The sequence below is a fragment of the Coregonus lavaretus genome (assembly GCF_964263955.1).
Source record: "Coregonus lavaretus genome assembly, contig: HAP1_SCAFFOLD_643, whole genome shotgun sequence".
Classification (NCBI taxonomy): domain Eukaryota; kingdom Metazoa; phylum Chordata; class Actinopteri; order Salmoniformes; family Salmonidae; genus Coregonus; species Coregonus lavaretus.
This window is the reverse complement of record NW_028164093.1, coordinates 6,716-16,527: the sequence shown is the minus strand read 5'-3', so window position 1 is coordinate 16,527 and position 9,812 is coordinate 6,716.

Sequence of the window (9,812 nt, the reverse complement as noted above, 5' to 3'; positions counted from 1 at the left end):
GAAAAAAACTCACCCTTATCTGGCCATGACTTCAGAACGAGTTAGCTTGGCGCTTGAATGAAACAAAGAAAAGATGCAGACCCTCCCTTTTCGTGACGCCATTTGTGGTATCGAGTAAATGTTGCTAGTCATTGCTGATAAACAAAGGAGTCCGCTCATACTGAACCTTTGATCATACGTTTATTCATATCACAAGCTTTCAGCATGAGTTACAGGTGTCATGCCCACCCGGAGAGCGACGCCCCAGATTGCAATGGTCGCTCTAACCTCTTCTTCGCTTTTTACCCAGTATATACAGTGGGGGAAGAAAGTATTTAGTCAGCCACCAATTGTGCAAGTTCTCCCACTTAAAAAGATGAGAGAGGCCTGTAATTTTCATCATAGGTACACGTCAACTATGACAGACAAATTGAGAATTTTATTCCAGAAAATCACATTGTAGGATTTTTAATGAATTTATTTGCAAATTATGGTGGAAAATAAGTATTTGGTCACCTACAAACAAGCAAGATTTCAGGCTCTCACAGACCTGTAACTTCTTCTTTAAGAGGCTCCTCAGTCCTCCACTCGTTACCTGTATTAATGGCACCTGTTTGAACTTATCAGTATATAAGACACCTGTCCACAACCTCAAACAGTCACACTCCAAACTCCACTATGGCCAAGACCAAAGAGCTGTCAAAGGACACCAGAAACAAAATTGTAGACCTGCACCAGGCTGGGAAGACTGAATCTGCAATAGGTAAGCAGCTTGGTTTGAAGAAATCAACTGTGGGAGCAATTATTAGGAAATGGAAGACATACAAGACCACTGATAATCTCCCTCGATCTGGGGCTCCACGCAAGATCTCACCCCGTGGGGTCAAAATGATCACAAGAACGGTGAGCAAAAATCCCAGAACCACACGGGGGGGACCTAGTGAATGACCTGCAGAGAGCTGGGACCAAAGTAACAAAGCCTACCATCAGTAACACACTACGCCGCCAGGGACTCAAATCCTGTAGTGCCAGACGTGTCCCCCTGCTTAAGCCAGTACATGTCCAGGCCCGTCTGAAGTTTGCTAGAGTGCATTTGGATGATCCAGAAGAGGATTGGGAGAATGTCATATGGTCAGATGAAACCAAAATATAACTTTTTGGTAAAAACTCAACTCGTCGTGTTTGGAGGACAAAGAATGCTGAGTTGCATCCAAAGAACACCATACCTACTGTGAAGCATGGGGGTGGAAACATCATGCTTTGGGGCTGTTTTTCTGCAAAGGGACCAGGACGACTGATCCGTGTAAAGGAAAGAATGAATGGGGCCATGTATCGTGAGATTTTGAGTGAAAACCTCCTTCCATCAGCAAGGGCATTGAAGATGAAACGTGGCTGGGTCTTTCAGCATGACAATGATCCCAAACACACCGCCCGGGCAACGAAGGAGTGGCTTCGTAAGAAGCATTTCAAGGTCCTGGAGTGGCCTAGCCAGTCTCCAGATCTCAACCCCATAGAAAATCTTTGGAGGGAGTTGAAAGTCCGTGTTGCCTAGCGACAGCCCCAAAACATCACTGCTCTAGAGGAGATCTGCATGGAGGAATGGGCCAAAATACTAGAAACAGTGTGTGAAAACCTTGTGAAGACTTACAGAAAACGTTTGACCTGTGTCATTGCCAACAAAGGGTATATAACAAAGTATTGAGAAACTTTTGTTATTGACCAAATACTTATTTTCCACCATAATTTGCAAATAAATTCATTAAAAATCCTACAATGTGATTTTCAGGATTTTCTTTCTCATTTTGTCTGTCATAGTTGACGTGTACCTATGATGAAAATTACAGGCCTCTCTCATCTTTTTAAGTGGGAGAACTTGCACAATTGGTGGCTGACTAAATACTTTTTTTCCCCACTGTATAATCTCCCCAAGATGTGGGTGGCTCCCTCTACTGTCCAATCCCCTGTCTAAAACACACTTCCTGTCTGTTGTATGTGGCGTTACACTAAAACATTCCCTCTTGATACTAAAATAAACGTCCTCTCCGGTTCCACTTAAAAACATTAACAATGTCATAATCTTCATATACGACAGTAATCCATACTTATTGAAAATGAAAAGGCTCAGCTCTCGCTCACCATAGTAGCCTAACCTAGGTGTACGTTGTGCCTTTTCCTTTTCAATCATGATTACATTTTTTGAATGCACTTTACTCTCGTTGGTTGAGCGCCCTCCACTTCTTTTCATTATCAAAATCTATTTACAGACACTGTAGTAAACTACAGTCTAATCATATTTAAGTTAATTTCATATTCAAGTTAACTGCCACGTGATTCTCCTCCCATGTAGGCAGCCTACTCTATTTCAATGAGACCACACCTACTAGCCCAACTAGGAGAGGTAGGCTACTGAAGTTGAAGCAGTGAATTCTGAGTGTGTGAATAATGCAAAAAATATGTGCTTTTAATACAATAGGTAGACTAACACATACAGAGCAGAAAGAGGACCGTTTCAGAATAATCTGTGGGACAACACAAATATTTTCATCCTAAAGTCGTCTGTCTGACCGCACGGTCCCGCCTGCAGCATGACCAATTCCGACCGCACCGCAATGATCTCTGTCAGAATGAAGCCCTCTAGTCCAGTCAGTACACAACACTATGCTCATCATGTCTTAGCAGAATCTGATGGTGACAGGGGTCCCAGCAGGGTCAGACAGCCAGGGAAGACCAGTCTATGGAGCTCAGGTGAATTTTGCACTATATTCAGTGAATGATACAAAGTTCCATCTTGAATTGATGGGTAGACCTACAGTAGCTACAGGACAGCAGCTTAAGCTTAAAGCTACAGTGGGATCTGGGAATAATGGTCATTTCAATTATTGAACCATGTATTCTATTCTTGGATAATATGATGTATAAATGTACACCAAGGTCATTCTTTGTCATGCCTCATTTTAGGAGGATCAGATTGTGACCGGGGTCTCAGCAGAGTCAACAGCCAGGGAAGACCAGTCTGTGACAGAGGTGAGGGGAATTTATGCAGATACAACACTTTATTCTCTCTGTCCAGCAAACACTGGACAAGCCAAATGCTATTTTAAGGCAGTCTGACAAACTTCCAAAGTTGATTTCCAAACTGCATCAAGGGTTGATAGAGGCTTTTCCCGATGACACAAAACATGTCAAACAAAAATGTGAGGAAGACCTGGGAGACTCTATTGATGATGATGAATGGATACAGATATGTTAGAATGCCCAGTCATGTTGATATAATCTCAGACATAAATTACTGCAGTTTAAGACCATCCATAGAACGTACTATATGCCAGTGAAACTGAATATCATGCACTCAGAAATTGTATTATTCTGCTGGAGGTGTAAAGCACAAAAGGCGACATATTTGCATATGTTGTGGTCTTGTGAAGGCTGGCTGAATTCTGGCAAAGAGTATGTTATTTTATCTCAGCATGTCTACAGATGCCCCCTTCTCCCTGTTTTTTTTTGCTTGGAAATGTTGATACTGGAGACTTATCAGAAGAAACTGTGTAACCTATCATTTATAGTGACAAATAAATGCATTTCCATTAATTGGAAGGTTGGGTATCCTCCCACAAAGTATGGAAGAAATGTCAAGTTATGTACAGTATCACAAGATTTGTTTTAAGATTAAGAGTATACTGTGCAACTTTCATAAGGTCTGGATGGCTTATATGGAATACTGTATGACAAAAGGAGTCTGTATTGAAAACATGCCCACGTCAGGGGAGATTTAGGCGATCCCTAGCTGCTGGGCTGCACAGTCCTGGCCCTGGGGGTCTGCTGTACTGTTGTCACTCTGGCCTTGGCCTAACACACTGTGAGGATCTATTCTCTTACAACTAGATGTGATGCCTAGCTTAGAAAGAATACATTAATGATTAAACATAATAGGTTTGTGCTGTACTGATATAGATTGTTTAACATAACAAGCTGTGATTAATGTGAGGAACCGTTAGGGAGTAGGCTGAGATAGACTTGTGACTCACACACACACACTGCCTCTTTGTTAAACTGCTCAAGGACATGTGTACTGCTACAATGAAGAAGTGCTGACTCTCTAGACAAGTTGCAGAAACAACTAATGCCCGGCAACAGGGATGCGCCAAGGGACTGGGACCAGCCTGTGCGCCATCGATAGGTTGGGTAAGTTTAAACCACACCCAGCCTCTACTCTGACAGGCCCAGCCTGGAACAGGAACTATCTCTGTCAGAGTATTAAAGAAGAACCTTGGGTTGAAAAAGTTAGTTCTCTGACTGCCCTGCGTGGTGTTTCAGTGAGCCCGTATATACATTTACATTTTACATTTTTAGTCATTTAGCAGACGCTCTTATCCAGAGCGACTTACAGTTAGTGAATACATATATTTTTTTTTATACTGCCCCCCCGTGGGAAGTATACGAACATAATATTTACAATTCAAGTGTTTGCATTAATTAAAATACTAGTCTATCTTAGAAGACGTGTATTGACCTCTTTTTGTTCCTATACCAGATTTGAATTGACGCAATTTCACAACACCTGAAACCAATAATGAGTGTTTCACTAAGATCCTAAAGCTGAGTGGGGTGTGTTGGGTTGGGGTGCTACAGGGCCGTGGACCCCTAGGGGCAGGACGGGGTGACCCAGCTATATTGTGTGCAAGTAAAAAGAGCTCTACACTACTATTAGGCCTAAGATATGAATTATATGGAGGGTGTACTGTTTCTGTGTGTTAATGTGTAGGTGTATGTGTGTTTTCATTCAACTTTTGTTTTTAAAACCTTTCCCTTGAGACATACAAAACAATGGGTAGGAAGTTGTGTTGGGGAGAGAGTTGAGTTATTGACTAGACTAGTGGGGGTTGTGCATGTAGGTGGCTCGGGTTGGCTGGGCGGTCTGACTGAATGTCTTAAAGACAATCAAAAGTTGTCTTTGTACTTTATTTGTAAGAGTTGTTCATTTGTTAGGCTATTGGTTAAAGGTGCAACACAATATTGATTATTGAATTATCATGGATCTAGTTCAGTCTTATCAATCACTTAAACATATTTAATAATCTCTTATCTAGCTTGATGACTGTGGGCATTTTTGCCTACTTTTTGTTGTTGTAAATAGAGACGGCTAGAAGGGTCATAGGTCATTAGATTGTGTAGAAATACAGGAAATGTGCTTTAGAAGCCCCCCAAAATGTGAGGGCCCCCAGACCTCCTGACAAGTTATGTCCCCCTCTGCAAATAGCACTGCTGGGTGATTTTAAAAAGTCATAGTCAATCGATCAAATCGATCAATAATATAATAATACTCTTAGCAAAAATGTTTATTTTTAATTTACAATATGTAGAATCTGTGAGAATAGAAAGGTTCAGAACTTTTGTAAAACATTTACATTTACATTTTAGTCATTTAGCAGAGATCACAGCACAGTTGAAAAATATATGGCAAAAATAAATCTAAACTGGATGGTGTTCACAGATAGAGGGGAGGGATTGAGTGGAGCTGAATTATAGGACTAAAAACAAACAAAAGATAACTATTGTAAAATATACTGTGTCTGTAAAATGTATCTGTATGTATAAGCTGGAAGTATAAGCCTAAGTGTTGTTGTCCATTAGTTTACTCCAATTAGGGGAGGGATGATAGGGTTAGAGGAAAATAATAAAGGAAAATATATTTTAAAAGATATATATTTACAAACAAATATATGGGGGATTGGAAATGATGCAGACAATTACATTGATGGAAGCCACAATCTATCCGCAATATTAAAGCTGATCTACCCCCTAAAAAATATATATTTTTTGCCATCTCTTAACAAAGCCCACCAAAGCATGCACTGTTTTCTTATTAACCACAACTGGATAAATCCATAAAGAATTACTGTGGGAATAAATATCACTGAATGACATAAATATTGAAATAAAGTAGACTAATGCAATTGAAGGCATGTAGGCCTATCAAATTGTTGCTTACTCACAAAATCATCAAATCCTTGTAATGAATTTGACACAGTAACTGTTTGATTGGGAAAGCGCTATCGCGCTGCTTTGAGACAAGCCTGGGGACAAGCCTGAGGATGTCTGATTTTTGTTTTCACTGAATCATTTGGATAGCCTATTGGTTAGGCTACATTTACATTTACATCATTTAGCAGACGCTCTTATCCAGAGCGACTTACAAATTGGTGCATTCACCCTATAGCCAGTGGGATAACCACTTTAAACATTACTTATTTTTTGTAAAAAAATTTTTTGGGGGGGTAGAAGGATTACTTTATCCTATCCCAGGTATTCCTTAAAGAGGTGGGGTTTCAAATGTCTCCGGAAGGTGGTGAGTGACTCCGCTGTCCTGGCGTCGTGAGGGAGCTTGTTCCACCATTGGGGTGCCAGAGCAGCGAACAGTTTTGACTGGGCTGAGCGGGAACTATGCTTCCGCAGAGGAAGGGGAGCCAGCAGGCCAGAGGTGGATGAACGCAATGCCCTCGTTTGGGTGTAGGGACTGATCAGAGCCTGAAGGTACGGAGGTGCCGTTCCCCTCACTGCTCCATAGGCAAGCACCATGGTCTTGTAACGGATGCGAGCTTCAACTGGAAGCCAGTGGAGTGTGCGGAGGAGGGGGGTGACGTGAGAGAACTTGGGAAGGTTGAACACCAGACGGGCTGCGGCATTCTGGATGAGTTGTAGGGGTTTAATGGCACAGGCAGGGAGCCCAGCCAACAGCGAGTTGCAGTAATCCAGACGGGAGATGACAAGTGCCTGGATTAGGACCTGTGCCGCTTCCTGTGTAAGGCAGGGTCGTACTCTCCGAATGTTGTAGAGCATGAACCTGCAGGATCGGGTCACCGCCTTGATGTTAGCGGAGAACGACAGGGTGTTGTCCAGGGTCACGCCAAGGCTCTTCGCACTCTGGGAGGAGGACACAACGGAGTTGTCAACCGTGATGGCGAGATCATGGAACGGGCAGTCCTTCCCTGGGAGGAAGAGCAGCTCCGTCTTGCCAGGGTTCAGCTTGAGGTGGTGATCCGTCATCCATACTGATATGTCTGCCAGACATGCAGAGATGCGATTCGCCACCTGGTTATCAGAAGGGGGAAAGGAGAAGATTAGTTGTGTATCGTCAGCGTAGCAATGATAGGAGAGGCCATGTGAGGATATGACAGAGCCAAGTGACTTGGTGTATAGGGAGAAAAGGAGAGGGCCTAGAACTGAGCCCTGGGGGACACCAGTGGTGAGAGCACGTGGTGCGGAGACAGCTTCTCGCCACGCCACTTGGTAGGAGCGACCGGTCAGGTAGGACGCAATCCAGGAGTGAGCCGCGCCGGAGATGCCCAGCTCGGAGAGGGTGGAGAGGAGGATCTGATGGTTCACAGTATCAAAGGCAGCAGACAGGTCTAGAAGGACCAGAGGAGAGAGAGTTAGCTTTAGCAGTGCGGAGAGCCTCCGTGACACAGAGAAGAGCAGTCTCAGTTGAATGACCAGTCCTGAAACCTGACTGGTTTGGATCAAGAAGGTCATTCTGAGAGAGATAGCAAGAGAGTTGGCTAAAGACGGCACGCTCAATAGTTTTGGAAAGAAAAGAAAGAAGGGATACTGGTCTGTAGTTGTTGACATCAGTGGGATCGAGTGTTGTTTTTTTGAGAAGGGGTGCAACTCTCGCTCTCTTGAAGACGGAAGGGACATAGCCAGCAGTCAAGGATGAGAGAGGGGAGAAAGAAGTCAAAGCATAGGGTAGGGCAGTGTGAGCAGGACCAGCAGTGTCATTAGACTTAACAAACGAGGATCGGATGTCGTCAACCTTCTTTTCAAAGTGGTTGACGAAGTCATCCACAGAGAGGGAGGGGGGGGGGGGGATTCAGCAGTGAGGAGAATGTGGTAAAGAGCTTCCTAGGGTTGGAGGCAGATGCTTGGAATTTAGAGTGGTAGAAAGTGGCCTTAGCAGCAGAAACAGATGAAGAAAATGTAGAGAGGAGGGAGTGAAAAGATGCCAGGTCGGCAGGGAGTTTAGTTTTCTTCCATTTCCGCTCAGCTGCCCGGAGCTCTGTTCTGTGAGCTCGCAATGAGTCATCAAGCCACGGAGCTGGAGGGGAGGACCGAGCCGGCCGGGAGGATAGGGGACACAGGGAGTCAAAGGATGCAGAAAGGGAGGAGAGGAGGGTTGAGGAGGCAGAATCAGGAGATTGGAGGGAGAAGGATTGAGCAGAGGGAAGAGATGATAGGATGGAAGGATACAATTAGCCTGGGAAAATCTTAGCTAAGTTGAGGTGACTGCTTTCCATGGTCATCTTGTCTAGTTGGCTCATTTATTAGAACATTTTGCCATGTTATGTATACTGAACAAAAACATAAATGCAACATGTGAAGTGTTGGTCCCATGTTTCATGGGCGGAAATAAAAAAACGCAGATATTTTCCATGTGCACAAAAAGCTTATTTCTCTCAAATGTTGTGCACAAATTTGTTTGCGTCCCTGTTAGTGAGCATTTCTCCTTTGCCAAGATAATCCATCCACCTGACAGGTGTGGCATATCAAGAAGCTGATTAAACAGCATGATCATTGCAAAGGTGCACCTTGTGCTGGGGACAATAAAAGGCCACTCTAAAATGTGCAGTTTTGTCACAAAACACAATGCAACAGATGTCTCAAGTTTTGAGGGAGTGTGCAATTGGCATTCTGACTGCAAGAATGTCCACCAGAGCTGTTGCCAGATAATTTAATGTTCCTTTTTTTCGTTTTAGAGAATTTGGAAGAACGTCCAATCGGCCTCAAAACCGCAGACCACGTGTATGGTGTCGTGTGGGCGAGCTGTTTGCTGATGTCAACATTGTGAACAGAGGGCCCCATGGTGGCGGTGGGGTTATGGTATGGGAAGGCATAAGCTATGGACAAAATTGAATTTTTTCGATGGCAATATGAAGGCACAGAGATACCGTGACGAGATCCTGAGTTCCATTGCCATGCCATTCATCCGCCACCATCACCTCATGTTTCAGCATAATAATGCACGGCCCCATGTCGCAAGGATCTGTACACAATTCCTGTAAGCTGAAAATATTCCAGTTCTTCCATGGCCTGCATACTTACCAGACATGTCATCCATTGTCCAAGTAATTAATTTGCATTTTATTGCATGACATAAGTATTTGATACATCAGAAAAGCAGAACTTAATATTTGGTACAGAAACCTTTGTTTGCAATTACAGAGATCATACGTTTCCTGTAGGTCTTGACCAGATTTGCACACACTGCAGCAGGGATTTTGGCCCACTCCTCCATACAGACCTTCTCCAGATCCTTCAGGTTTCGGGGCTGTCGCTGGGCAATACGGACTTTCAGCTCCCTCCAAAGATTTTCTATTGGGTTCAGGTCTGGAGACTGGCTAGGCCACTCCAGGACCTTGAGATGCTTCTTACGGAGCCACTCCTTAGTTGCCCTGGCTGTGTGTTTCGGGTCGTTGTCATGCTGGAAGACCCAGCCACGACCCATCTTCAATGCTCTTACTGAGGGAAGGAGGTTGTTGGCCAAGATCTCGCGATACAAGGCCCCATCCATCCTCCCCTCAATACGTTGCAGTCGTCCTGTCCCCTTTGCAGAAAAGCATCCCCAAAGAATGATGTTTCCACCTCCATGCTTCACGGTTGGGATGGTGTTCTTGGGGTTGTACTCATCCTTCTTCTTCCTCCAAACACGGCGAGTGGAGTTTAGACCAAAAAGCTATATTTTTGTCTCATCAGACCACATGACCATCTCCCATTCCTCCTCTGGATCATCCAGATGGTCATTGGCAAACTTCAGACGGGCCTGGACATGCGCTGGCTTG